We start from the raw sequence: 26,313 nt of genomic DNA, 5'->3' as shown, positions 1-26,313 counted from the left end.
GAGTTCTGTGGAGTTGGATGTGGAGTTGATGGAGTTGTGTTCAGTTTGACTTAGTTGAACTAGTTGTATTTAGTCTAACTAAAGAATACACTAGTGATGAGTTGTGTGAATTGATTGTTAATTAATTCACTAATTATTAACTCATAAAGCAACTAAATAATACATCAGTTAACTCAGTGCATGGATAGTTCAACAGAGACAGGTGTTAGAGGTAAGTGAAAGGGTGAGTCGTGAATATCAGTTGTGCATGAGATTTTGCACATGCATGGATTGAGTAATGCCAATGAGGACTGCGCAGTGTGGGCCAATACCAAGGCAATTATAGCTTGTGCTCACGTGATTTTGGATCAGCCAAGGTAAATAGGAGTTTGGATCAACCATTCATCATTCATTCTCTTGCAGGATTGCGTAGTGGAGGCAGGCAAAGCAGTGGAGGAGATTTGAGCTGTGATTGATCAGATCTGAGCTAGTTTTGTGTGTAACAGGTGGAGATAGTACTGAGTACTTGTGAGGAGTATTGTACTATGTATTGTTACATGTTCTTAGTCATTATAATATATAGATAGTGTGGGGTTTTCAGCTGTATGCTTTCCCCGGGTTACATACTGTGTTAATGTGCGCATGCGATTGATGTTTCATTGTTTTTAATGCTGCTAAATTGATGATCAACATAGAGGAGGTTATGTATTGTGCATGTATTCCGCAATAGTGTATAATCGGGATAATCTCTGTGAATAAGTGTTTATTATTCAAAATTTCTACATGTAGGGGGCCCTATTATTGGTCAACCTGAGCAAAAATAAATATTTTATTTTTGAAAAGGCATGACTTTTCTTGGAGCCAACCTGTACAAGGAGGTTTAGGCTTCTATTAAAAAATATTTTTGTTGTCCTCTATGAATTTTTTTTTTCAAGGCTAATTGGATAGATGGACTTAGAGAAACTTGATTTACAATTTCAGACCTTCTTCTAGAGAAACAATGAAGTATCAAGGCCATAAATTTTGGGGAAAAGAATGGTGCTAAACCCATCCATTTGGGGCATCAAACTTCAACCTTGAAAATATCTTCAACTAAGAGGACCCACAAGGTGTGCCACTTATCAAATGAAATGGAGTGGCAAGGGAAACCAGTCTAGAGTTTCCCTTCATGCCAATTCACTAGCTTAAGCATGCAAATCAGAAAACAAATGCTGACCCGTTCACCCTTTGATATTAATGACGATTTCATCTAACACCTTCACCATTGATTATGATTCCTTTGGGTTTGTACTTGGTGCAATACTCTTATAGGATGATGCAATACTATTATAGGGTACTTGGTGCAATACCGTTATATGATGATAGTCCCTTTAAAGCCTTTAATGACAATGAAAAAGGTGCATACATACAACAAACAAATGTTTTCCATACTTCATCCAATGACCAAGTGGCCTTAATTACTCCTTCATATTGATAAGTTCATTCACAATTTTGATCACCTTATCTTTAAGAAATTGAAGTGAATTGACCACCTCCAAGGCTATAACTTTGAGATCCTCTATAAGGATAATATTGTTGTAGATGTTTTATCTCAATGGGATCAACGAACAATCTTCAACTCCATATTAGTCGGCTAGCTTTCTTGGGCTGAAGAACTCCTTGCAAACTACATGGTGGGTCCTCCTACACTTGAACTTCATTAGGCCATGATAGAAGGAAAGAAGGGCCACCGTTCAGAATCTTACGAATGGTGTCATCCTCTTCAAAATCACATATTTTTGTGAAATGATTTTCCTCTTATCATATATGATCTTTGGCATGAACATGCCTCTTCCTTTGTTGGTCATGTGGGTTTCCATAAGTACTTACAAGAATGTCTCCTCTAACTTTAATTAATAAAAAATGAACTATAACAAACTGATTTGTGGTAGAATGTGACAATTTCTAATTAAATGAGGAGGAAATATCCAATGTAATGCCATCGTCAATTAGAAGTGGAAATAGGTATTTATGGATTTCATCACCAATTTTCCTGTCTCTAAAAATAAGGTTGTATCTTTGTAGTAATCAATTATTTAACCAAGTATGATGATTTCATTCCTTTGACTACCAAGCTTGCAACTTTAGGGGTTGTTGAGTGATTCTTTAAGGATGTACATAAGCTACATGGAATCTTCCATTTCCTTATTGATGACAAATATCCCAAGTTTGTCAACGACTTTTAACAAATTAGCAAGAGTTACTTTTAATATGAGTACTACCAATGATCCTTAAATAGATGTGTATAGTATGCAAGGCTATATTGATATGCATACAAGAGATAAGTAGAAAAAACAAATAAGGTGGTTGTATCTTTTAGAATATTGGTATAATATTTCCTATCATTCTTGCTAAAATAAATAACCCCTTAAAGACATTATATGTCAAGTAATAACCATTACTTAAGGATTGGGTCATTTACAATATTAGAATTCCTTGCACAATTGACAATATATAGAAAATACAAAACATCTTTAGCATCCTTAACGACAAATTGTCCATGGAAACAAAATACATTAAGCAACAAGAAGATCAACACAATTATGAAAGACAATGTACAATTGGAGTATCATCTTTTTTGGGCTACAATGATGAAAACATACAAATTTTTGGCAATAGGGAAGAACAAGCTTTGGCCTAGGTTCTATAGCCTATAGAAAGTACACAAAAATTTGAACATGTTGCCTCTAGACTTGACATTCATAAAATAGGGAGATCCTTTGATATCTTGAATGCATGTTTCTTGCTTAAAAAAGTTGGGTAGCAAGGTTATCACCTAAAAAGATTGTCCCCTCATAAATGAAGAATATAAGTCTATATTGTCCCCTCATGAATGAGGAAGATAAGTCTATATTGAAACCTGCCAACATTTTGGAGGTGATGGTGAGAAATTTCCATAAATGGAATATTACATAACACATGATCAAATGGGAGGCCCTCTTAAAAGAAGAAGCCACATGAGAGCTCAAATCAATTTTGGTGAAACACTAAAACATCAGGTTTACACATGTTATAATGCATCACTCTTCTTGGGTAGTCATTGATAAAAACATAAGTCTCTTTCTCCTTTCCTACCCTAGACATAATCATGTTTTAACACATGGTAGAAATTCACTTTTTGGAATTAGTAACACTCTATTCTTCAAAGCACTTCAATTATAAAGCGCAACCCTCTTTTCTTTCCTTGCACTCTCCAAAAATCACTCTAAAGGGTATAACATGGATCACTTTGTAGACCATAACATGAATCACTTTGAAGGCCAAAACATAGGTTTAGCTATTAAATTTAGACATCACTATGGAAGCCAAAACATGGGTTTATCTACTAAATTTGAACGGTCATAAGATGCACCCAAATCCATAGACATGTTTATGTTTTTTTATAAGTTATTATAACCTACTTTGCATTTGTATAGGGTAATAATGCATTTTTAAAGGTTTTTTTATCAACTTTTTAGCATGACCCTTATTTCTTGATTTTCTAAATTTGGGTAAAATATTTTTTTGAGAGGGAAGTCATGTTGTTGTTACTATACATTTTTAATACATATGCACTATTTATATACAAATTATTTTTTGGGATTATGTTTATGATTTGAATGCTATTATATTTGTAAAAATGTTAATTTTATATATTGAGGATTTTTATTAATTATTAGTTTTAAGTTAAATTCTTGTTATTGTTTTGTATTATTATTATTTTAAATAAGATTTTTTTCTTATATGTAGTTTTTGTAGAAAATTTAAAAAAATAAATGCATGGTGAGTTTATAAATCTTTTGATAAATCTGCGATTGATCCATGTGGACAGGGTTTTAAACTCTTTGGCTTCCGGATATAGTTTATGTTTAAAAGGTCAAAGTTGGCTGGCTGGTCTTTATCAACAACGTATTTAATAAGTAGATATATACATCAAGAAGGAAATAAAAATATAGTTTTCTTTTCCATTGGTTATATATTCAACAATAATCCTCTTGTCATATAAATAAATTACCAACTTAAGGATATTGGCATATACACATTTCGACAAAATAAAATAAAGTATTTTTTAGGATCCAGTGTTCAAACGCACCGCCCAAATCACTCCGTAAGCGGCGAGTTGGTCTCTGGTGCATGTACCAGCATCAAAATGGATCGGAGAATCAGTAAGTGTCAACTTAATGGATACCTGCTCAGGAAAAAGACAACTTGGGAAGTGACAAAATTGGATGGAAATTTAGTTCCTTTGATGGTACATGAATATATGATCTTCAATGAATAATTTTATTTAATTAGTTGACTTTTGTTAGGATGAAGTTGGATAGGATGATTCGCAATATAATGCTTTTTAAAAGCATGAACTATAAATGGGTGGAATAGATCGTATCAATAATTTGTTTAAGTGGTTGACCTTGTTTATATGAAGTTGGAAATGATGATACGCAACATTGTGGTTTATTTTAGGTATGATTAAAGTTTTGATAATGTTAATGAGTTTATATATATTTATATATATTTGAAGTATTGATAGTAGTTTTATATTATAAGTCAAATTTGGATTATGGATTAGAAATTTTATAAAATTTAATTTGTTAGTTGTTGTTGTTGTTTTTTTTTTTTTCACTATCCTATACTGATATTCAAAATAAACTTTTAAAAATAGTTTAAATTTGTAATACATTAACAAAAACAAAGAGTTTTAAATTATATGGGAATTGAAGGTCCCACTTCAGGGTCTACTTTCGCTTGTACAACATCATTTTTAGTCTTCATTTTTCTTTTGTTGTGCTTCTTCTCTTTTTCTTTAGCAGTTCCTCGTTGGTGTCCAAGTCATCTTGCTTTCCCTTTATCTCCCCACTGAAGTCTCCCTCCATCTTGTTCAATCTGATTTCCAAAACAACTAATTCACTCCATGATTGGTTTCATTCGCTCAAATTTCCATTGCAACAATTCATATTTTTTATCCAATAGATCCAAGTGTGCCCTCCTTTCCCTATCAACCATGTTAGTCCTTTTCCTCATGGTGGCCAACATGCTCTCCACAACTCTGATAATATTTCTAGCAATTTGTTCATCCTCTCCCGTGTCTGTTCAAGGGATTTGAACTTGCTATCCGCCATTATAGCTCGCTGATGCATCTGTATCCTTTGAATGATGCCTATTGTTTCATGTTCTCTCAAATCTCTGGTTGACACTTGCAACACAATAACACTAACTATCCTTTTATTGACTATATTGAGATATGCTATCCAACTCCTTCCCTGAGTTTGCTAGTTGAGGTCATTAAATTCCATATCTTCTAGATTCATGGCACCAACGTTGTAGGTCTCCTCTGTTAAATTGTTTGGGTGACGGCCTATACAAAGAATATGTGTGTTTAAATCATCCTTGAAGTGGTTTACTTTCTTCTTCAAGGCTAATGGTAGTCACGCCTGTGACCACCATGCATCACCTCGTGAACATTCAACCCACTGCCACTTGTTTATCCAAATGTTGCCATGTTTTAACCAAGTGCGGATGCCATCAATTTGAGGGTACTCTGCCATCAAGCCCCATTTATGTGGGGTGTAATTGGGGCTTCGTTTCATTCTCCATGTTAACAAGCATGTAATCTTTGTTGATAGAATTATATGCTGGCGTATATTACTGATGCACCATTCAATTGTACAATGATATATTCTACGGCTGTAAACACCATTTTTCTCAAGTTTATTGATAGGCGAATTGGTCCACGAATTCATGGAAAAGGTGAATATAATATGTGCCTTTGATCTTGCTCCATTTTTCCCTGATCCAAGGTTGTTCCTTTGTTTGCAAGTGCATTAGCCACAATGTTCAAATGTTGATATAAATGGTAAAATTCAATTTCCTCAAAACGTCAAATTTGTAGTAGAATCCCATGTAAATGGGAGAGTGGGAGTGGTAGGGTTTTCCTTGACTTGCCTTACCTATCTGATCACTATCATTGAGTCACCAAAAACCAATAGCTTGCAGATTCTTCTTGCTATAGCTATTTGTAGACCTTGCCATAATGCAAAGTATTCTACTTGATTGTTGGTTGAGGTGCCCAATCCCCATGAAAATTATGACTCTTTTTGGTCATCGGGCCAAAAAGTAACCCCTCCTGCTCTTTCCAACCAAGGATTTCCTTTCAAAGATTCATCAAAGAACATCGAGAAATGCCTTTTACCTAGGCGTCATTTTAGAAATGTAGTTGAATCCTTTCTTATACAATAAATGTTATTTGAAGCTGGCCGGGGATTCAAGTTGCTAGCTTGATATGGGATTTTACCTACTTCAATCCAATCCTTTTCATTTGGAGTTAAAATTTCAAGATCATAATTTTTATAACCCCGTATCGTGATAATTTCAAATATGAGATTTAATGCTTTATTTGTTATCGAGGTTGAGGTTGGTCGATCCCTTCTAAATATTGCATTGTTTCGAGCTAACTAGACTGATTAACATATGTATTTTGGTAGAGCCTCCCAACAAAGTGTTGATATAGAAGAAGCTTTCCTCAGCCATGGGAGTTTCTTTTTCCAAGATTCAAACATGTCAGTCCAATTTTCAAGAATGTCCTCAATGTCACTAACTTTTTCAAAGGATTTCTGCCACATTGCCTGAGTGAACGAGCATTTCCTGAAAATATGAGGAATATCTTCTTTTGTTGCCTTACATAAGACACAAATCAATGGCCCTTATATATTTCTCTTCCTAAGGTTTTCAATGGTTAAAATTTTTCCATGTACCATTGTCCAACAAAAAATATTAACCTCAAGAATCCCATCTCTATGCCAAATTTTGTGCCACAACTTAGAAGGGGCTAAGGGGCTAGGTGCGGCAATCTTTTCACTAATAAATTATATATTATTTTTAAAATATTAAATTTTAATATATATATATATATATATATAAGTTTTAAATTTATTTATAATTAAAGTTTAGGAGATTTGGTATATACATTTTAATTTCTTTTATCAAATTTAAATATATGGTTAAAATTATGATTAATGACATTCATGTTTTAATGCAATTATTTATATTTTTAAAAAGATTTACTTTATCTTTATATATATATATATATATATATATATATATAAGTTTTAAATTTATTTATAATTAAAGTTTAGGAGATTTGGTATATACATTTTAATTTCTTTTATCAAATTTAAATATATGGTTGAAATTATGATTAATGACATTCATGTTTTAATGCAATTATTTATATTTTTAAAAAGATTTACTTTTTATTGTTGTTAGTTTTCTAGATGATAATATTAAATATTTCTATGTTTAATTTTTTCTTTTTCTTTTTCTTTCAAAGTGTATTTTCACTAAACCTATTGGTTTGCAATTATTGGAATCCCAAATGAATTTGTCTCTCTAACTTCCTTTGAGATGGTTGAACAAACTATATCCCTTTTTGTGTTTAAGTTATTAGATTTATGTTGCCTCTTCATCTCCTTGAGGGGTATGTAGTAGTAATAAACTATATCCAAGGCATTATCTCTTTTGTCATGAATGAATCCATGTTGATGTCACTTCCCTATGATGGAGGGGTTGGGACCTCTGTTGATGTTTTAGGTTATTGATGATGTGCATATTTGTTGGAGTTAACTTTGATAATGATTTCAACCTCTAGGTATGTTGTTTTTCTTTCTTTCCTAGTGGACTTATTTCTTTTGGAAAGTATCATTCAAATCACCTATCTCTTGAAAAAAATTACATCTAAAATCCGTGTTTTTATAATTTTGTTCTTGGATGCGTCAACAATTATCCTACTCTACTCTTTGTTATATGGTGAACTTATACTCAATTTAAAATCTACGTAGAATTAAGCATAGGTAGTTATCTCATTTTGTACCTTCTATATGTCATAATAAATATGTGCATGATATTTCAAATTCTTTTGTGAACTTGATAGGGAGATTAAATGGTGTCACACACAATAGGATTGTTATGATAGGCATAAGATCTAGGTTCAAATTCGAGAACTATGGTTTGATGAATAGACTATATTTTCTTGGAAAGTATGGTTCCTCTACCAAGATCTTTTTTGTGATTTTCAATATTATGGAAACAACAAACCACATAAAACCTCTTGATAAAAAAGTTATATAATGTTGTGTGGTCCAAATAGAGTTATTTCATTTATAAGTTATATTAATGATGACCATATCCCATTGAATCTACATATAAGAATCTTGAAGTCGAAGGGGATAAGTATATAATTTGAACATCCTCTTTTAAGGGTTAAGAACTTGAAGATTTTCCTTCTCAGAAAAGGGAGTACCATCAATAACATTTTATTAGGATAAAGTTGTTATTTTGTCTAGAACTCATCCATGGAGATGAATACTAGGGAAAAGGATATTTTTGAATGTTATAATCAATAAAGGTGAAACCACTTTATAGGTGCTCTCCTAAGACTTTAGCCTTTATTCATCGGGAAATATCCTTTCTTTGGCCCAAAGTTTTTTGGCCATCATATTATTAATAGTTGTTTTATGAGGGTTTTCCCAAAAAGAGTTTTCATGAAGCTTTGAATGACCCTTTGAATGTGAAAGCTAAAATACTCTTATTGACATTCATCAAAAGAAACATGAAAAAATAAAATGGGCTAGCACTTTATCTTGTTGAAAGGATAACAAAACATTATTTAATCCCTTTTCATCTACCGGTTCCATTATACCTTTTTCTACTATTGATCCACTAACCTGTAAAAATTTGAAAGGATGGTCAATGATCTATGCAATGTTTTCTCTCTTTGACTATGTATATATCTCACTATAGTGGGCGATTGTAGTGTTATATATTTCTTAATGTAATTGGTTGACACCATTCACATATTATATTCCTATATTTTATTATGAGTCTTCCTTGCTTGATTGAACAATGGGAGCAAATGGTGTTTTGACCTCCCTCTCTTAGCCAAGTAACCCTACATTTTTTACACCATAAAGGTTTCTCTCATGCTAGTAATGTGGAACTCTTCTTCCATATTCTCCATCTCTTCCCACAAATATTTAATTACCCTATCCTTAACCATTTGATCAAAATAATTATAGTTTAGCCTTAATTTACCCCATTCTTGCTTTTGTCTACACATCGTGTATATAGACCCATTCCTTTATGATTAAAAAAACAAATTACATAATATTTGCCAAACATTTTTTTTTATTACATAATCACATGAAATGGGACCAAGGAGATTCCACTTTTTTCATGACATCTCTCTACAATCCTTTTCCCCAACCAATTGAGGTTTACAAGTGATAGGTCTTTATCCATATTAGATTGCAACTAAAGGATAATATAAGGAAATGATCCAAGAATCGTACATTAACTCTAGATTTGAATATTCCTATCTCAATCAACATGCGATATGAAACAAGGAACCTATCTAGTGTTTTAATAAGCAACATTTCTCTTCCTCTTTTATTTCTCCATGTGAAATTCAATTCATTAACATCCACACATACAATGATTATTTCTTCACAAATATGAAAAAAACATAAACTATTCCATCTTCTCCCTCCTACTCTTTTATTTCTCCATGTGAACTTCAATTCATTAACATCCACACATACAATGATTATTTCTTCATAAACATGAAAAAAATTCATGAACTATTCTATCTTCTCTCCAAATTTGACATCTCTTCAGTACCAAATTTAATTAAGATACCCACCACATAATATATTGTGATATTTTGAGATAAAAAGGACCTTTCATCATTTCTTTTCCCAAAGTTCATGTTATGACAAGTCCTTAACAATTAACAACATTCACCTCAGTTAAATATAACTTTAGATTTGGTGAACAACTTATAGTAGAGACCAATAAGAAATGATTTTAAGACCAAAAAGAAATAATTTTGATGTCTACATGAGTTTGGACCTACTACTAAACCCCCTCACCATTCTTTAACACTAGAGACTACGTTTCTAACTTGGAAGTAGGTTGTACATAAGGCCTACCACATCCTCTTTTCACAACATTGTTCTTAATTAAAAAAATATTCCCCTTGTACTTCTACACTTGTCTCTTCAAGGATTGCTTCTTTCGAGGTGCCCTAAGTCCTTGACATGGATGGAAAGACAAATCATTTGTTCCTGTTTTGTGAGGTAGTCCTTCATCTAAGGGACTAGTTAATGGATTGGTGTCTTGTCAAGTTGACTTCTTCTTCAACTTGCACTTTTCTAGTTATATTAGTGATTTCCTTCCTTGACTAGGATTAACATTATTTTATTAAGGTTAGGTTCTATCCCTCCTCTTTCCATTAGATCCTTTTCAACTATATTTTGTCTTTTATTATCTAATTTTAGATGGTCTCTTTTGTGAATTGTGGATTGATTAATCTCTTTCACCTTTATTACATATATTGAAGGTGAGTTATCCATTTATTCTCTTACTAACTATATGACCCTATGCTACCTTTTTAATGATCTAGCCAAATGTTGGGAATCTTGTATGCATAAATGTCCCTATTCGTATCTAATTTTTTGGTTATTGTCCTTCATAGAGAAAGGGTATATTAGTGTATCTTCCTTAGATTTATATACTTCCTCCATCATGAAATTAAGCTCTAATTCTTTCTAGATCACTTATGTTCTTGAAGGTTGAGCAGATATGATCCAGATCTTTTTGGGGGGGGGACCCCAAGGTCTAAAAAAATTGAAATGGATCTTGGGGGGGAGGCCCCCAAGATCTGAAAATTGAAATGCCAGAAGAAAAGTGGAGAACGCCCAGTAAACAAAACCACATTTTTTTTATTAAAACAAAGAATAACTGTAAAAGCTACATTGTGGTGGACAATATGTCTTTTTACAAAATGTGACTTGTTACTTATAATATTTTTTTTAGTTATAATACCATAGGTAAATTCCATGGGTGGATAGATACCATGGGTGATTGAATACCATGGGTGGATTTCACTTACAATACCATGGGTGAATGAATACCATGGGTAAATATCACTTACAATACCATCGGTGGATAAATACATTGGGTGGATGCCACTAAAAATACCATGGGTATATTCCATGAGTGGATAAATACCATGGGTGGATGCCAATTTCCATTCGGATCATTCCTTGCTCCTTAAGAAGTAATGTTCCCCATTGCGTGAAGTTCCCTCTTAAGAAGAGTTTGTTCAATATAAAGAGCCATTGAAGAGAAGGGTTTTTTGTGGTTAACCCGTAACCATGATGAACAAAGATCCGATGATAGAGATACCTTGTAATGCTTGTAATCAATTGTGATACTGATAGTGTGCGGCCTAGAAAATGGACTTCGATGAAGTGTGGGTTTGTGGATGACCCAAAACCATGACAAACGGATGTCTGAGGATAGAGATACCCTGTAATGCTTGTGACCAACTGTGATACTAACAATATGCGACCTAACAAATGGGTGGATAAATACCATGGGTGGATGCCACTTACTAACAATATGCGACCTAACAAATGGGCTGCGACCTAACCATTTTGCATCTTCCCATGTAATTGAAATCCCTATATGGACACTCTCGAAACTTAGATTCACGCTACAACTATCCCGCCATCATAAAAGTTAAAAAAAAATCGATTTTAAATCAACGATATCTCCCTCATCTGAACTCCGATTCGACCATTTTTTTTTGAAATTGGGTGATTTTTCAAGAGGAGTTTAGATACGCAATTATGTTTCTAAAATTCTTCACAAAAAACTGCAAAAAATGATAAGAGAGCTGCCATCCATGAATTGCCGTCAGAAAAATTTCTGCAACACAACTGATTTTAAATCAACGATATCTTCCTCATTCGGACTCTGGTTCGGTCGATTGTTTTTTTGAATTTGGGTATTTTTTCGCAAGGAATCCAAATATGTTATTTATTTTTGTAAATTTTGCACAAAAAGTTTTAGATATGATCTACAAACTCACTACCCAAAACAATTCTACAAAAAAATGAAAACAAAAAATTCTTCCTACTTAACCCAAGAAAGTGTTATGTGGAGGTCGTAGCATGTGCATGATGGTTGTTGAATATTTCTACAAAAATTTGAAACTGAAATATGCGCTAAACCCTCATTCCCATGGAGTCATGAATCCGATACCATTGATCCGGATCTTGGGGGGAGGCCCCAAAGTTCTAAAAAAAGATTAAATGGACCTTGGAGGGGGAGGCCCCCAAGATATGAAAAATTGAAATGCTAGAAGAAAAGTGGAGAACACTCAGTAAACAAAACCACAATTTTCTTTTTATTAAAACAACGAATAACTGTAAAAACTACATTGTGGTGGACAATTTGTGATTTTACAAAATGCTACTTGTTACTTATAGTCTTTTTTTAGTTATAATACCATAGGTAAATTCTATAGATGGGTAGACACCATGGGTGATTGAATACCATGGGTCGATCTCACTTACAATACAATGGATAAATACCATGAGTGGATGAATACCATGAGTGGATGCCACTTACAATACCATGGATAAATACCTTGGGTGGATAAATACCATGGGTGGATGCCACTTACAATACCATGGGTACATTCCATGAGTGGATAAATACCATGGGTCAATGAATACCATGGGTGGATGCCAATTTTCATTGGGATCAAGATAGTAATCAATTCCTTCTACACAGAAAAGAAGAAGAAGTTTTTATCAACATCAAATTTAAAAAAAAAAACCAATAGGATTTAAGATATGATGTCAACCATAAGAGTATATTTTGGGAGGGAAATGAAAATTATTATTATTATTATTTAAATGTAGGTACTCATTCGTTGTGAAATTAAATTCTATATCTAATGAATACCACATTATCTATTTTTTGTAAATTCACGCACACACACACATAATCAAAATGATAAAATTTAAATATATATTGAGTAAATAACTAAGTAATTTTTAAATTTTATAATTAAAAATAATAAAAATAAAAACAAATAATAGAGGAAGAGGATGGAAGAAGATATTATGCAAAACCACATAATATCTCTCACCACCCTTACTCTCAAAGTCATTACAACAATATACTTGGTATAAGCTTAACATGTCACTTGTAAAAATTGAACTTAAGTAAAAATGATAACAATCATTCCTCTTATCTACTTGATATCAATCCAATTGATACATATAAAATTAAAATTTTTACTAATTACAAATTTTAAATAAAAATAATTATATAAATAAATAATACTTTATAAATTTGAATACAAGATATTAAATAAATAAAATTAACAACAGGCTTTGAAAAAAGCAAGGAAACCATAAGATATAGCGGAAAATTCCAACCTAGAGGAATAATAAGGTTTAAGCTATCAAAATTGTAAAGGGTCTATAGTAATAACATATAAAATATACAAGATAATGAAAAGCAAAAAAGTTTCAGCTACTCAAAAACATAAGTAAAAGTATTCTTATTAGTTTATGCCCAGGAAAGACACCAACAATTGATTTGTAGTTTGATTGTTATAAGTTTAACTTTAACTTAATTTACTAGTCTCTGGTCCTATTTTCCTTGAAATTTTGTGACTGTAAAAGCAGTTTTTGTGCAGAGAAAATATGGATAAAGAAATGGAGTTTGTAAGAGGTAAAAACCAACACACCATTGTGGAAAAAAATTCCAAAATAGATTGTAGAATATTTTAATAATTTTTGTTCAAACACAACACCATGCAATTCATCCAGAGTTTTACAACTAAATGAAAAAAAAACGTCGAATATGATATTCCTTCAACTTAGCCTCCTAAATATGTTGGGTCATATGTATGTATGGACCTTATGCATCTCTTCCGTTAGAACCTTAAAAAACAAGGAAAAGTAAAAAGTTTGAGTGTGTTCAAAAAATTCTTATTCATAGCATACCAAGAAAGCGGGAAGGGACAATTTATATTGTACAAAGAAGCTATTTACATTTTGTTTTAGAGAAATTATTATTCATAACATATCGAGAAAGTGGGGAAGCGATAGTTTATATTGTATAAGAAGTTATTAGTTCCTGTCCACGCATAACTCTAGCAATCGATTTTCTTGTTGATCACTATTAATTTAGCATTGACCAGTTCAAGTTATAATTTTTAAATTTAAAAAAAAATATTTATTTTTCAATATTATAGTCCTTGCCAAGGCATGACTCTAACAATCGATTTCCCGTTGACCACTGCAAGTTATAATGTTTAAATTTGGAAAACAAATATTTAATTCTCAATATTATTGAAAAAAAATATTTTTCAAACATTTGATTGGACCATAACTTGAAGGTCTTATTGCAACCTTTGCACAATACAATGCCATGCTGATAAATGCCTCATAATTTATGGATATAGTTGTAATATTTATGCCATGATTTTTATATATTTGTGCAATGATTTTTCAATGTTAAGATTTATAGGAAAAACACCTAAAATTAAAATCCTTGACAATAACTCATACTCACCTAAATAACATATTTATTATTAGTTACTACCCACCATAATTTAAGCAAGAGTTTGCATAAAAAATGGATAGTAACAAGATGTAAATATACTTACCAAGAGTTACTGCTCACCATTATTTATGTTTTCTTCATCACATTAACAAGTAGGAGTAAAAATGTAAATGTGCAAACTTACTAGTCATTACTACCCACCAAATATTTATGCAAGTCCTTAACCCTTAGTAGATAATTAATTTTTCATTTCATATAACAATTTACTTTTTTTCTAAAAGCCTAATTTTCACTTAAATAACAGGGATTGCAATGCCCTACAACACTTAGTTTTTTTGTTTTTTTGACATAATCGATTGCTGTTTATATTCCAAAAAGAAAAATTGAGGAGGCTAAGTTCCTGAATTACAAGGCATTATGCCCGGGAAGCAAAGAAGGAAATTACTGCAAGGAAGACAAAATTCCTCTTTGCTCCTGTCATTTCTGACTTTTGGAAAACCTGAACAAGTATAGATTCTAATGAACTGGAGTAATAAAAAGCAGAATTTACATTGCATTCTTAATCTATGTTTATATGGCTGATCTGATGAGCTGTAGACTCATCGGGCTTGCTGTCGACTTCAGTGTTCCTTAGGCTTGAAGAGCTAGTGTTTGGAGCGTTTCTTTTTTCCATCATGAACTTCAGAATGTCAATGGACCTCTGAGCATGACTGCATCTGTTGGAGAGATTGTTAAACTGTTCCTGAAGTGAAGAAACACGATGGAGAAAAAGATTGAGGTTGGCCTCATGCTTCTCGCTAGTGATCCGGGCATTAGTGTTGATTTTCGCATCCAAAATCTTCTGATGAGCATGAATTTGTGCCCTACAACACTTAGTTATTGAGATGAAATAGATTGAATATAAATTAAAAAGAATTTTGTGTAAGGGAAAATTACTTAATAAGATTAAAATAACAAAACTAATAAAAGGATAAACGCTAAAGGAGTTTATAGTTAAGGGGTTCTCCCATATCCATTAACAAAGGGATGATTTTCAAAGAGATAAATACAAGTCTTCTTTCCTATAACCTTCTTATTTTGTTTTGTTGTGTTATGAGGATCTCATTCCCAAAAGTCATGAATATTCCACCTAACTTAACATTAACTATATGTCATCTAGAATTTCTTTCATGTTCCTTTAGGAATGTGTGCTTTGAAATGGGAATACTTTTATTTTCTATCCTATGTCAAAAGCATATTGACATAGTTACGCCGATCGGCGTCTCCTCTTGAAAATGGTCAGGCTAGCCTTCATCTACCCTTTTTCCATTGAGCTAACATATGTCTCATGGTGTGACAATGCCATCCGTCCTTTATAAACATCCTCATCACCGCACAATATTCTCATCACATTTATTTTTTTCACGTGTTTCATTTCCTTTCTTCACAGGGTACCAAGTAGTCACGTGACCACACCTCGTGTTTCATTTCCTTTTGTCCACGGGGTATTTACTCCAGTAGAATGCATCCATTTCAAGGATGATGTGGTCGTGTCCGAATTGGCAAAGTTGAGGCTTTGTTTTCTATCCATTGTCAGATTGAACAAACTGTCCACATATGCACGAAAACCAGTTGGAGGCAGTGCATTGTGACACTTGTTTATGAGCCCCACCAAGAGTTCCCAATGCCTATGGTATATGTCCACGAAACATGGTCCACACCTCTGGAAGAAAAACCCTAGAATTAGAAACACTTTCTCCTGATCCTAGCTGACCATTGCGATGTCTCGCAAGATGCCCTTCACGAAGATCACTGTCTCCTCATTTGACTTGTTGCTGAAACACATGTGCAGTAGGATGGACAACACCGTGCTTCGAAAGTGTTCCATGACTATCACCACTCCCTCGTTGCGAGTCGCTTTGTTCCATCATTTTTCTGCTAAGAGGTTTATTCTCCACTACCTTCCTTCCCCAAACGCCTCCATCGCCGAAGGTTTGAGGACTTCGCTAACCAGATTCCTGCGAAGGGTTCACTACAACTGCCCATAAGCAGCTGAAGAGATGTTGTGCTGGTTGATGGTGAAAATTTTCTGCACCCCGTGGGCGGGCAAGCGGGCGGTCAACGAAGACAAAAAATTTCTTAATCAGTGCCTTTTGGGCAAGCTCGTGGGTGAATACCAACAAAATAGGGCGTGAACTGATCCATATGGTGAATATTGGACCGTATCTCTTATGAAATTTCTTTAGTGAGCTATCAAACACGTGACCATAAAATCTGATATGAAGGTGGTTACCTATAAGTGGCCATGGCCAGGGGCTTGGGGGGAGGTTCATGTAGCACCAATTCCTCTAGATTTCCTTGTGCATTACTTGTTCTCGCCTTGTGCATTCTGTCAAAGGTATAAAGAATGTTAGGTCCCTATAATACTAATGTATCCCCCTTATTTTTATTTCTAGTGTAGCTCCTATTGTTATTGTTATGCCCTATATAATCCCACTATTTTTATTTTTATTCCCTTACATTCTTATTGTTATGTAGACTCTGATTATTTTGTAACCCCTTAGACTCCTATATATACCAAGGAGTTCTTATCATTTGTATCATCCACTAATTGTTTATTTATGTAATTTAAAGGAGGTTTCCCCTCAAAGAGGATAGTTTTGAGTCGTTGATCTATCTTTTCTCCTATTTCGCGAGTTGGTTGCATAACATTTGGTATCAGAGCTTTGGATCCTTGGGTTTCGCTACTTCAAATAGGTCATCGTGATATTTTTACTATAACATTTTTTATATGAAGCTTCAAAAGCTAAAATTTCTACCACGTGGAGCTGAAATCATGTTTAACTTCATGTAGAAATTTGAGATATTTTTGCACTATTTTTTATGAGATATGGTCAAAATAATTTAGGGCTTCTGCATGCTCCAGAATTCACTCTCAAATAGGTGACCTAGGGAAAATCTTCATAACTTTTTGTAAAAACATTGGATTTGAATTTTGTAAAAAATAACAGAAAGTGCACAAACTATAGTTTTATGTGTATCATTTTCAGGGATGAAGGTTGAAATCGTAACATGTTACATTCCATACAAGTTCAGTCTACTGAACCAGTCCATAATGAGGGTATCATGGGAGATTGGGCATAACTTTATCTTGAATAATCCAATCTTGGTCTGACTTATGGTGTTGGAAATAAGATTCAAAGGGATACCACAAGATGAAATTTAAGACATTGAAGAGCCAAAATTACAGAGATACAATAGTTTCAAGATAGAGCTCCTAAAAGCAAGAAAAAGGTGTGTATTTTTAATTTCTTTTTTTGCATAAATTTTGTTTGAAAAATTAGTTTGAAGTGATTCAAAGGGCATAATGAAGCATAGATATAATTTTTTTATTCCATAATGCCTCAAAACAAAAATCTCTACACCTAGTAATCAACTAGAAAGCTCTACTATGACACATGTATCCCCCATATTTTTTTTTCTCTGGGGAAATCAGCTTAAGATCCTTGTCCTCGCGAGCTTGAGCCACAAGTTGACTTGATTGCAAGTGATTAGAAATAATACATAAGTGCAAATGATATAATGCAGGTTACTCATATTCGAATTTTAAAGTTTCAATTTATGTGAATATGAAACCCCAACTTAAGATTTGTTGTAGCTTTTCACAATTTTGTAACCGACTTAATGGGGCATTCCAGGTTCTCATATTTGAATCTTAAATTTTGAATTTATGTGAATATGAAACCCATACTTAATATTTGTTGTATCTTTTCACACTTTTGGCATAGACTTAAGGGGGCATTCAAAGAGTCAACATATAAGGTTGCCATTGATTGCGAGCCATTAGAAATCAAACATAAATTCAAACAATTTAATGCTTTGATGCATCCACAGATTACAGGTCAAAGAAGAGTTTGATGCAAATTTCAGGATGAAGAGGGCTTCCAGGGTTACAAGTAATTCATTGGTCATATAACTTGTGGGAAAGTTAATGTATTATAAATATATACTAATGTGCTAAAAAATTGTGAGATTATATATAGTAATTATGTCTATTAGAAGCCTAGACAATTTTATGGTGTTTATGATACTAATATTCCCTTTCTATATCTGAGTCTACCTAATATTTGAAGTATAACCATGTGATAGAGTGGCCCTTGCTCAAAGACGATGGCCTTATACAAAGTGCAAACTCTATATATTACCACACAATTCCACGCCCAATTCTTAATTAGTTGGAAAGCCATAATCCAGATGAAAGCACTTCCTTCTTGCTACATAATACCTCAGTCACCATTGAATCCATTCAAGTAATAGGGAATAACCCAGGTCCTACGTTTACCAGTTTGGCAGGAGTTTAATATTTTGAGAGTCACACAAGGTCTAAGAACAAGATATATAGTATGGAGAGGAAAGAAAGTGTTAGCACAGTACGTGGAAGACATCCACAAGTTCTAAAACAAAAATCTTAATTATCAAGATCCACTATGAGGGTGCTATAATGACAACCCAAGAATGAAAATGTAGATGACAAAATCCGCCTTTTAAAAACAACTGATCAATTTATAAATATACATATATATCTCATTGGATGGGTTTATGAATAGTGTCCAAGGTGATATTTTTCCATAAAAACATAGGCAGAGAATAGATTAAAATTGACATAATGTGGAGTGGAGAAGATTAACAAAAAGAGAGGAATTTGAGGTTGTAACATCCCTCTGAGCTTGGCCCTTTAAAGAAAAATGCTTTTATACATTTCTACTATTTCCATAGTATAAAATGTATGCCTAGCTAAGAAAAATACACTTGGATGAAGGAGTTTTTGAGTTCTTTTACCAGACCATAATTTTCAATCACAATACCCACTCTACCTTCTTTTGTTTTCAGTGTGTGAATACAAAGTCTAAACCTGTCTGTTACCTTCTTCAAACACATAGAGTGCAATCAATGCAAATGACTTATCCCTTACTTTCAATAATTCATTGATTGTTTCTGAGGAGGAGACATAATTTTTCTGGAATCCCAAGCCTCTTCTTTGATCCTCCAAACATGCAATTCTTTGTTATGCAACGAACTCACAAAATAAAATAAAAGATAGTTCGACAACTTAAAATTTATCATCTTAGAAGGGGAAACCTCTTTTACATTACATAAATTAACAATTATTAGATGATACAAATGATAAAACCTCCTTGGTATATATAGGAGTCTAAGGGATCACAATATAATCGAACCCTACATAACAATAATAATGTAAGGGCACAACAATAACAATAGTGAGCTTCTATGGGGCACAACAATAACAATATGGGGGATACATGGACCCCAAACTTAGTTATTGTTGTGCCCCATAGAAGCTCACTATTGTTTTTATTGTGACCTTACATTATTATTGTTATGTAGGCTCCGATTATATTGTGACCCCTTAGACTCCTATATATACCATGGAGGTTTTTATCATTTGTATCATCTAAGAATTATTAATTTATGTAATGTAAAGGAGGTTTCCCCTTCTAAGATGATAAATTTTAAGTTGTTGATCTGTCTTTTATTTTATTTTGTGATTTGGTTGCATAACAGAGAATTGCATGTTTGGAGGATCAGAGAAGAGGCTTGGGATTCCAGAAAAATTATGTCTCCTCCTTGGAAATAATCAATGAAATATTGAAAGTAAGGGATAAATCATTTGCATTGATTGCACTCCATGTTTTTGAAGAAGGTAATAGACAGGTTTATACTTTGTATTCACACACTGAAAACAAAAGAAGGTAGAGTGGGTATTGTGAGTGCAAATTATGGACTGGTAAAAGAACTCAGAAACCCCTTCATCCAAGTGTATTTTGTTTACCTAAGATACATTTTATACTATGGAAATAGTATAAAGGTATAAAAGCATTTTTATTTAAAGGGCCAAGCTCAGAAGGATGTTACAACTTCAAATTTCTCTCTTTTTGTTAATCTTCTCCATTCCACATTATGTCAACTTTAATCTATTCTCTGCATATGTTTTTATGGCAAAATATCATCTTGGACACTATTCATCAACCCATCCAACGAGATATATATGTATATTTGGACTTTCATCTACATTTTCATTCTTGGGTTGTCATTATAGCACCCTCATAGTGGATCTTGAAATTTAAGAGTTTTGTTTTAGAGCTTATGGATGCCTTCCACATACTGTGCTGACACTTCCTTTCCTCTTTGTACTATATAACTTGTTCTTAGACCTTGTATGACTCTCAAAAGATTGAACTCCTACCAAACTGGTAAAAGTAGGACCTGGGTTATGCCCTATTACTTGAATGGATTCAATGGTGACTGAGGTATTATGTAGCAAGGAGGAAATTCTTTCATCTAGATTATGGCTTACCAACTAATTAAGAATTGGGTGTGGCATTGTGTGGTAATAGACAGAGTTTGCACTTTGTAGAAGGCCATCGTCTTTGAGCAAGGCCCACTCTATGTCACATGGTTCTACTTCAAATTTTAGGCAGACTCAGATATAGAAAGGGAAGATTAGTATCATAAACACCATAAAATTGTCTAGGCTTCTAATAGACACAATTACTATATATAATATCACAATTTTTTACACATTAGTATATATTTATAATACATTAACTTTCCCACAAGTTATATGACCAATGAATTACCCGTAACCTTGGAAGGCCTCTTCATCCTGAAATTTGCATCAAACTCTTCTTTGACCTGTAATTTGTGGATTCATTGAAATATTAGATTGTTTGCACTTATGTCTAATTTCTATTGGCTTGCAATCAATGAAAACCTTCTCTATTGACTCTTTGAATGCCCCCTTAAGTCTGTGCCAAAATTGTGAAAAGCTACAACAAATCTTAAGTAGGGGTTTCATATTCACATAAATTCAAAATTTAAGATTCAAATATGAAGAACCTAGAATGCCCCATTAAGTCTATGCCAAAATTGTGAAAAGCTACAACAAATCTTAAGTTGGGGTTTCATATTCACATAAATTCAAACTTTAAAATTCGAGTATGAGGAACCGCACTAGATCGTTTGCATTTATGTCTGATTTCTAATCAATTGCAATCAAGTCAACTCGTGGCTCAAGCTCGCGAGGACAAGGATCTTGAGATGACTTCCCCAGAGCAAGAAAAAGGTCTTACAAGTCCTTAATAAGCTTTAAGTTTTGGAGAGTTGTATTGTGGCACAATCAGTTGTGGCTTCAAGTTTTGGAGAGTTGTATTTTGTGGCACAACTAGTTGTGGTAAAATATCTTGTGCATAAGATGGTTGTGAGGCATCTCAAAGGAATGGACAACAACGATAAAAAATACCATGCTCATGGAAATTGAATGTTAGTTTTGCAGTCTTTTTTTATAACAAATACCATGCTCATGGAGATTGAATGTTGGTTTTGCAGTCTTTTTTTTTAAAGTATTTAATTATACGTATAGTAAATCTGAGAAGAACATGATAATGATAAAATGTGTAATGCAATCTCTTTATGAGCTTCTTTCTTATCTGGACTTAGTATATAGTATAACTCTAAACAAGTGTATTTTATCTTTTGAAAATAGTCCCCACACTGGAAATGTGGCCTACAATATAAATTATATGATCTGTTTTGTCGGAGTCATCATTTTTTTTTTTTTTTTTTGTAAAGGTTCAGCAGGACTTTATATTAATATGATACAGTAGAATACATGATGCAGAGTGGGAGTCGGGGGGACCTCCCTGTGTCTGCCTTTTTATAACTGAGCTGGTCTAGTCTCTGTTGTTTTTTTTTTTTATTAGAACATGTACAACCTGTAGAATTATCGATAGATGCATTCTTGGGAGAATCAAAGGAACATCGCGCCTGTTATGCTCGATGGTCTGCAATGTTTATGGTGTTGCACTTTGCTTTGAGTTCCCCCTCCTCCAGGTCTTGCCAGAGGATGTGATAATCTTCAAGATTGGATTGAACGCCAGCATTGGCCATGGCATCGGCCAGCTTGTTTGCTGTTCTTCGAACCGCTTGAAAGGTTATACCTTGGATGTTGCTGAGATGGCCCTGTAGATCCTTCAGGATTTCCGAGAGCCTCCAGCTGGGTGTTAGCTTGTCCACCTGAGTGCCGTTTTGGAGTTTTCGCATCATCTTGATGACAATCTCTGAATCTCCTTCCACCACCAGCGGTAGAAATTTGTAGCGATCAGCCAAGGTGATGCCTTTGATGAGAGCGATTAGCTCTGTAGCATTGTTGGTGTTCGTGCCCAGATTGCCATGGTAGATGAGATGGATGTTCCTGGCGTGGATGCCTTTGATGAGATGGATGTTGTCGGAGTCATCTTTGATAGGATGTCTCAAACATGAATTTTAAAAGAAGGAACAAGTTTATGGATAAACCATTGGAAAAGGGCTACTCGAGGTATATCATGCCAATCATGATATTTCACAAAATCTTTGTTTAATCTTACTATAAAAAATTAGTAGATAACATTTTTCTAATTGTAAAGAAATAAATCTTGGTAGGAGTTATACCAAGGTATGTTGAGTTCAAAAAGTATCTTGAGAAAATGTTTAATATGGAAGGAGTCCAAACAGAGTCGCCATGGAAATTCGTATCAAATAATTTCAAGCAATGCCTAATATGTTTAGAGTTTTCCTACTTATAAAATCCAAAATGTCGCCTCTCTGACCTTTTACGGTTGCTGAACTTTTTGACGAGAAGAAAATCATTCCATTGTTACAATTGTGTAAAACGGAAACTAAAGGTTTTTAATCATTTTATGTTGTAGAAAAATTAATCATTTATTTTAAGGGTAACAAGGAAAAGTGAAATTTTTTTTAAGTTCGTGTAATTTTATTTCTAATTATTTTACAACTTTTATAATTGAAATAATGCCTTTTAAACTCAATTTCTCATATATAAAATAAAATAATAATATATCTAAATAGAATTTATATGATTATTCAATATCATTAAATTGGGTGGTGTGTAAATTAGTTTATAATAAAGTATATTTTTAAGATATTGATTGAGTAAAGGTTATTGGTACAAACATTGAATTACCAATTTTATACATTAATAAACGTGGTTGATATAAGCCAAAGACATCATTTTCCATTTATTACAAAGATACACACTCTAGAATATTTTAAATATTTGATGAATTAATTCAAACTCTTACATACTTAAGTAACTAACTGAAATTGTTAACTTCATTCATATTCATTGAACTTTTAAAATTTTTCAAAATCTACCATTCTTAAATATTCCAGAATCCACCATTCTAATAAAAATAAGAATAACCCTCTTACATTAACTTTGAACGTGATTTAATTATAATTTAAATTCTTATATGAAAAAAAACATGACAAAATAAATGTATATGATGTTTCCTTATTTCAAAATCAAAGTAGATCCCTTTTAAAATTCAATATACACAAAGAAAACAAATATCAACCAAATAAAATAAAATTGCTTATGGACTAGCAATTGTCCCAAAAGGTACAAAGAGAGGCCGATAGGATTATTAAAAGGAGGAAACCTCTATAGATAGGCAAGCATATATAAAGCTCAGATAGGCAAGCATATACAAAGCTCAGTAGTGACGAAGGTACTATCCACGATGACCAGCGTGTACCAGCAGATATGATATTAAAAGAACAAATAGATAGTAAATTACAGTGTTTTACATGGTAATTGAAAAGCGGAGAATTACATTTACAAATATTAAAACAAATCACTTACATTGGTGGTTCACACTATAACTAAAACATTAACTAATAGTAAGATGCTTTTCATAAAATTCATTTAATAAAAATAATTTATTTAATTATAGAAATTAGAATTATTAAAATTTTGAAACTCATTTCTATAGATGAACCAAAAAATAGTCTTGTGCAATTGGATGAGAAAGGGTTCATAGAAGTCTATTTAAAGAGAGCGAAATAATGGACAAAAAGCCCACTCAGGTGATTCCAAAATCCCAAAAAAAAACATAACAAAAACATAAGAGATAAACCCAATCAACTCCAAAAATGTGAATTTGCAATCCTGCATCTCGAAATTGCAAGGCAGACGTTCCTTTTTTCTGAAGGGAATTTTTCGTCAGCAATCCTTCTTGAACATTTTTATTTAGTTGAATCTCCACATAACCACACATTTCAAGAACCCTAGTAACTTCATTAAATGGTTGAGGCAAGATACAAATAAGAGAATTACCTCTCCTCCTACTCTATGCCTAAAAATTGCTTCCTTTGCATGTTCCAGAATTTTTATTTTAAACTTTACCAGATAAGGATTGTCATTTAACCATTGCTTCCCCTGCTCTGTTTCTTTGGCACCTGAACCTTGTTTTCCATGGAACAAAGAGCAGTTGGCTAGTCTCTAGCATGGTTCACGGGAGCATCAATGCACTCACTTTTTTCTATTGTGGATTAGATTTCAAATCGCAGAATTCATCTTTGAAAAACAAAAGTTTGTCTAAAAATCCGTAAAAGAACATCACTCTGCAAATTATATGCAGATTTCTGCACCGATCTTCATGATCCCAAATAGAACAAGTCCATTGAAAAGTAGCATAAAATATTGTTATCAAGCATAACCTAGCAAAATCTGACCTTCATGATGACCTGTATATGCCGATGCTGCAGAAATGGTCCCATCCTTGGATTCTATAACTGCATCAGAAAACATGTGATAAATTGTCATAACAAGGTCCTCCTATTTCCTCATTTCTTGTATTGAAACACACTGGTTTCAGTTTAAAGAATGGGTATTTGCATATTAGATGTGTTTGGGTTTGTACGTATATCTCATCTAATAAGGCACTGATGGGTGTGTGCACACATGCGCATCACATAAACAAGCTCGAAAACCAGAAACGATAAATTATGTCGGAATAAATTAACTTTCAGCTAAATAAAAAGGCAAGAACCAGAATGCTTGCTTACCATTGGCTTCTTCCATATCAATGATCCAGGTGACCAAGAAATCAAATTGAACTATAGATTCCAGACAAAATAAAAACTGGCTCGCTAGATTATCAATGCAGGAAGCCCAAAAAGCTATACTGCAACAACGCTTTAGTCTTCCACATTTACCCAAATCTGCACACTCACAGACACCCAAAACAGTTTGATGCCCCCAAAACTTGCACTCGCATTCCTTACAGAAGTATTAGGGAATTTTTCGTCAGCAATCCTTCTTGTACATTTTTATTTAGTTGAATCTCCACATAACCACACATAGCAATGTCCTCAGCAAACATGGTATTGGAGTTTGGAGTGTGGAAGCTTAGTTTCATTAGAGAATGTTCCTTGTTATCTTCAGCTGCAAACTTCCAGTGGCCTTACAAAGACTCCAGTAAACTGATCCATATTTTGATGTCGAAATTTTCTTATGTCAACTACAAAAATAATTCTCAATCTATGGGTCCATATCGTCTTAGACTTTTCACAACATTGTGTCTAGTTGAAGCCATGATGCCTTAACCACCTCTCCTTGTGGATCTTCTCTTTGATTATGGAGTAGTATATCATTCAGACACTGCAAATCATAACCTACAGCTATGATTTGCTGTATGTGCTTTTGTGAACATGGACATTGCTGTTGATAAGAAGAAATATCATATGACCATTCTCCATACAACTGTTAGATGATATGACAGCAACATCCCTTCCACTTTTTTGTATCATTTAAATGATTTTTAATGCAGGGAGGCTAGTGAAGGTATAATAACGCTTTAAAGCCATTGGTCAAATATTGTGAATGATGGATGAAGATAAGACCTCTATAAACTACATCTGTTGGGACATGAACAAGGCCAAGGATGCCATTTCAGTAACATTTAGAGGAAAGGAAGAGTAATGCATGTGGGACTGTTGATTACAGGTAGCAACTTCAATTACAGAAGCCATTGCATGTAGTTTAGGCTTTGT

The sequence above is a fragment of the Pinus tabuliformis genome, chromosome 9 (genome assembly GCF_031772625.1).
Source record: "Pinus tabuliformis cultivar Carrire ecotype Pingquan chromosome 9, CPIR1, whole genome shotgun sequence".
In the NCBI taxonomy this organism is placed as follows: domain Eukaryota; kingdom Viridiplantae; phylum Streptophyta; class Pinopsida; order Pinales; family Pinaceae; genus Pinus; species Pinus tabuliformis.
The sequence above is the reverse complement of the archived record's forward strand: the minus strand, read 5'-3'. Positions refer to the sequence as shown.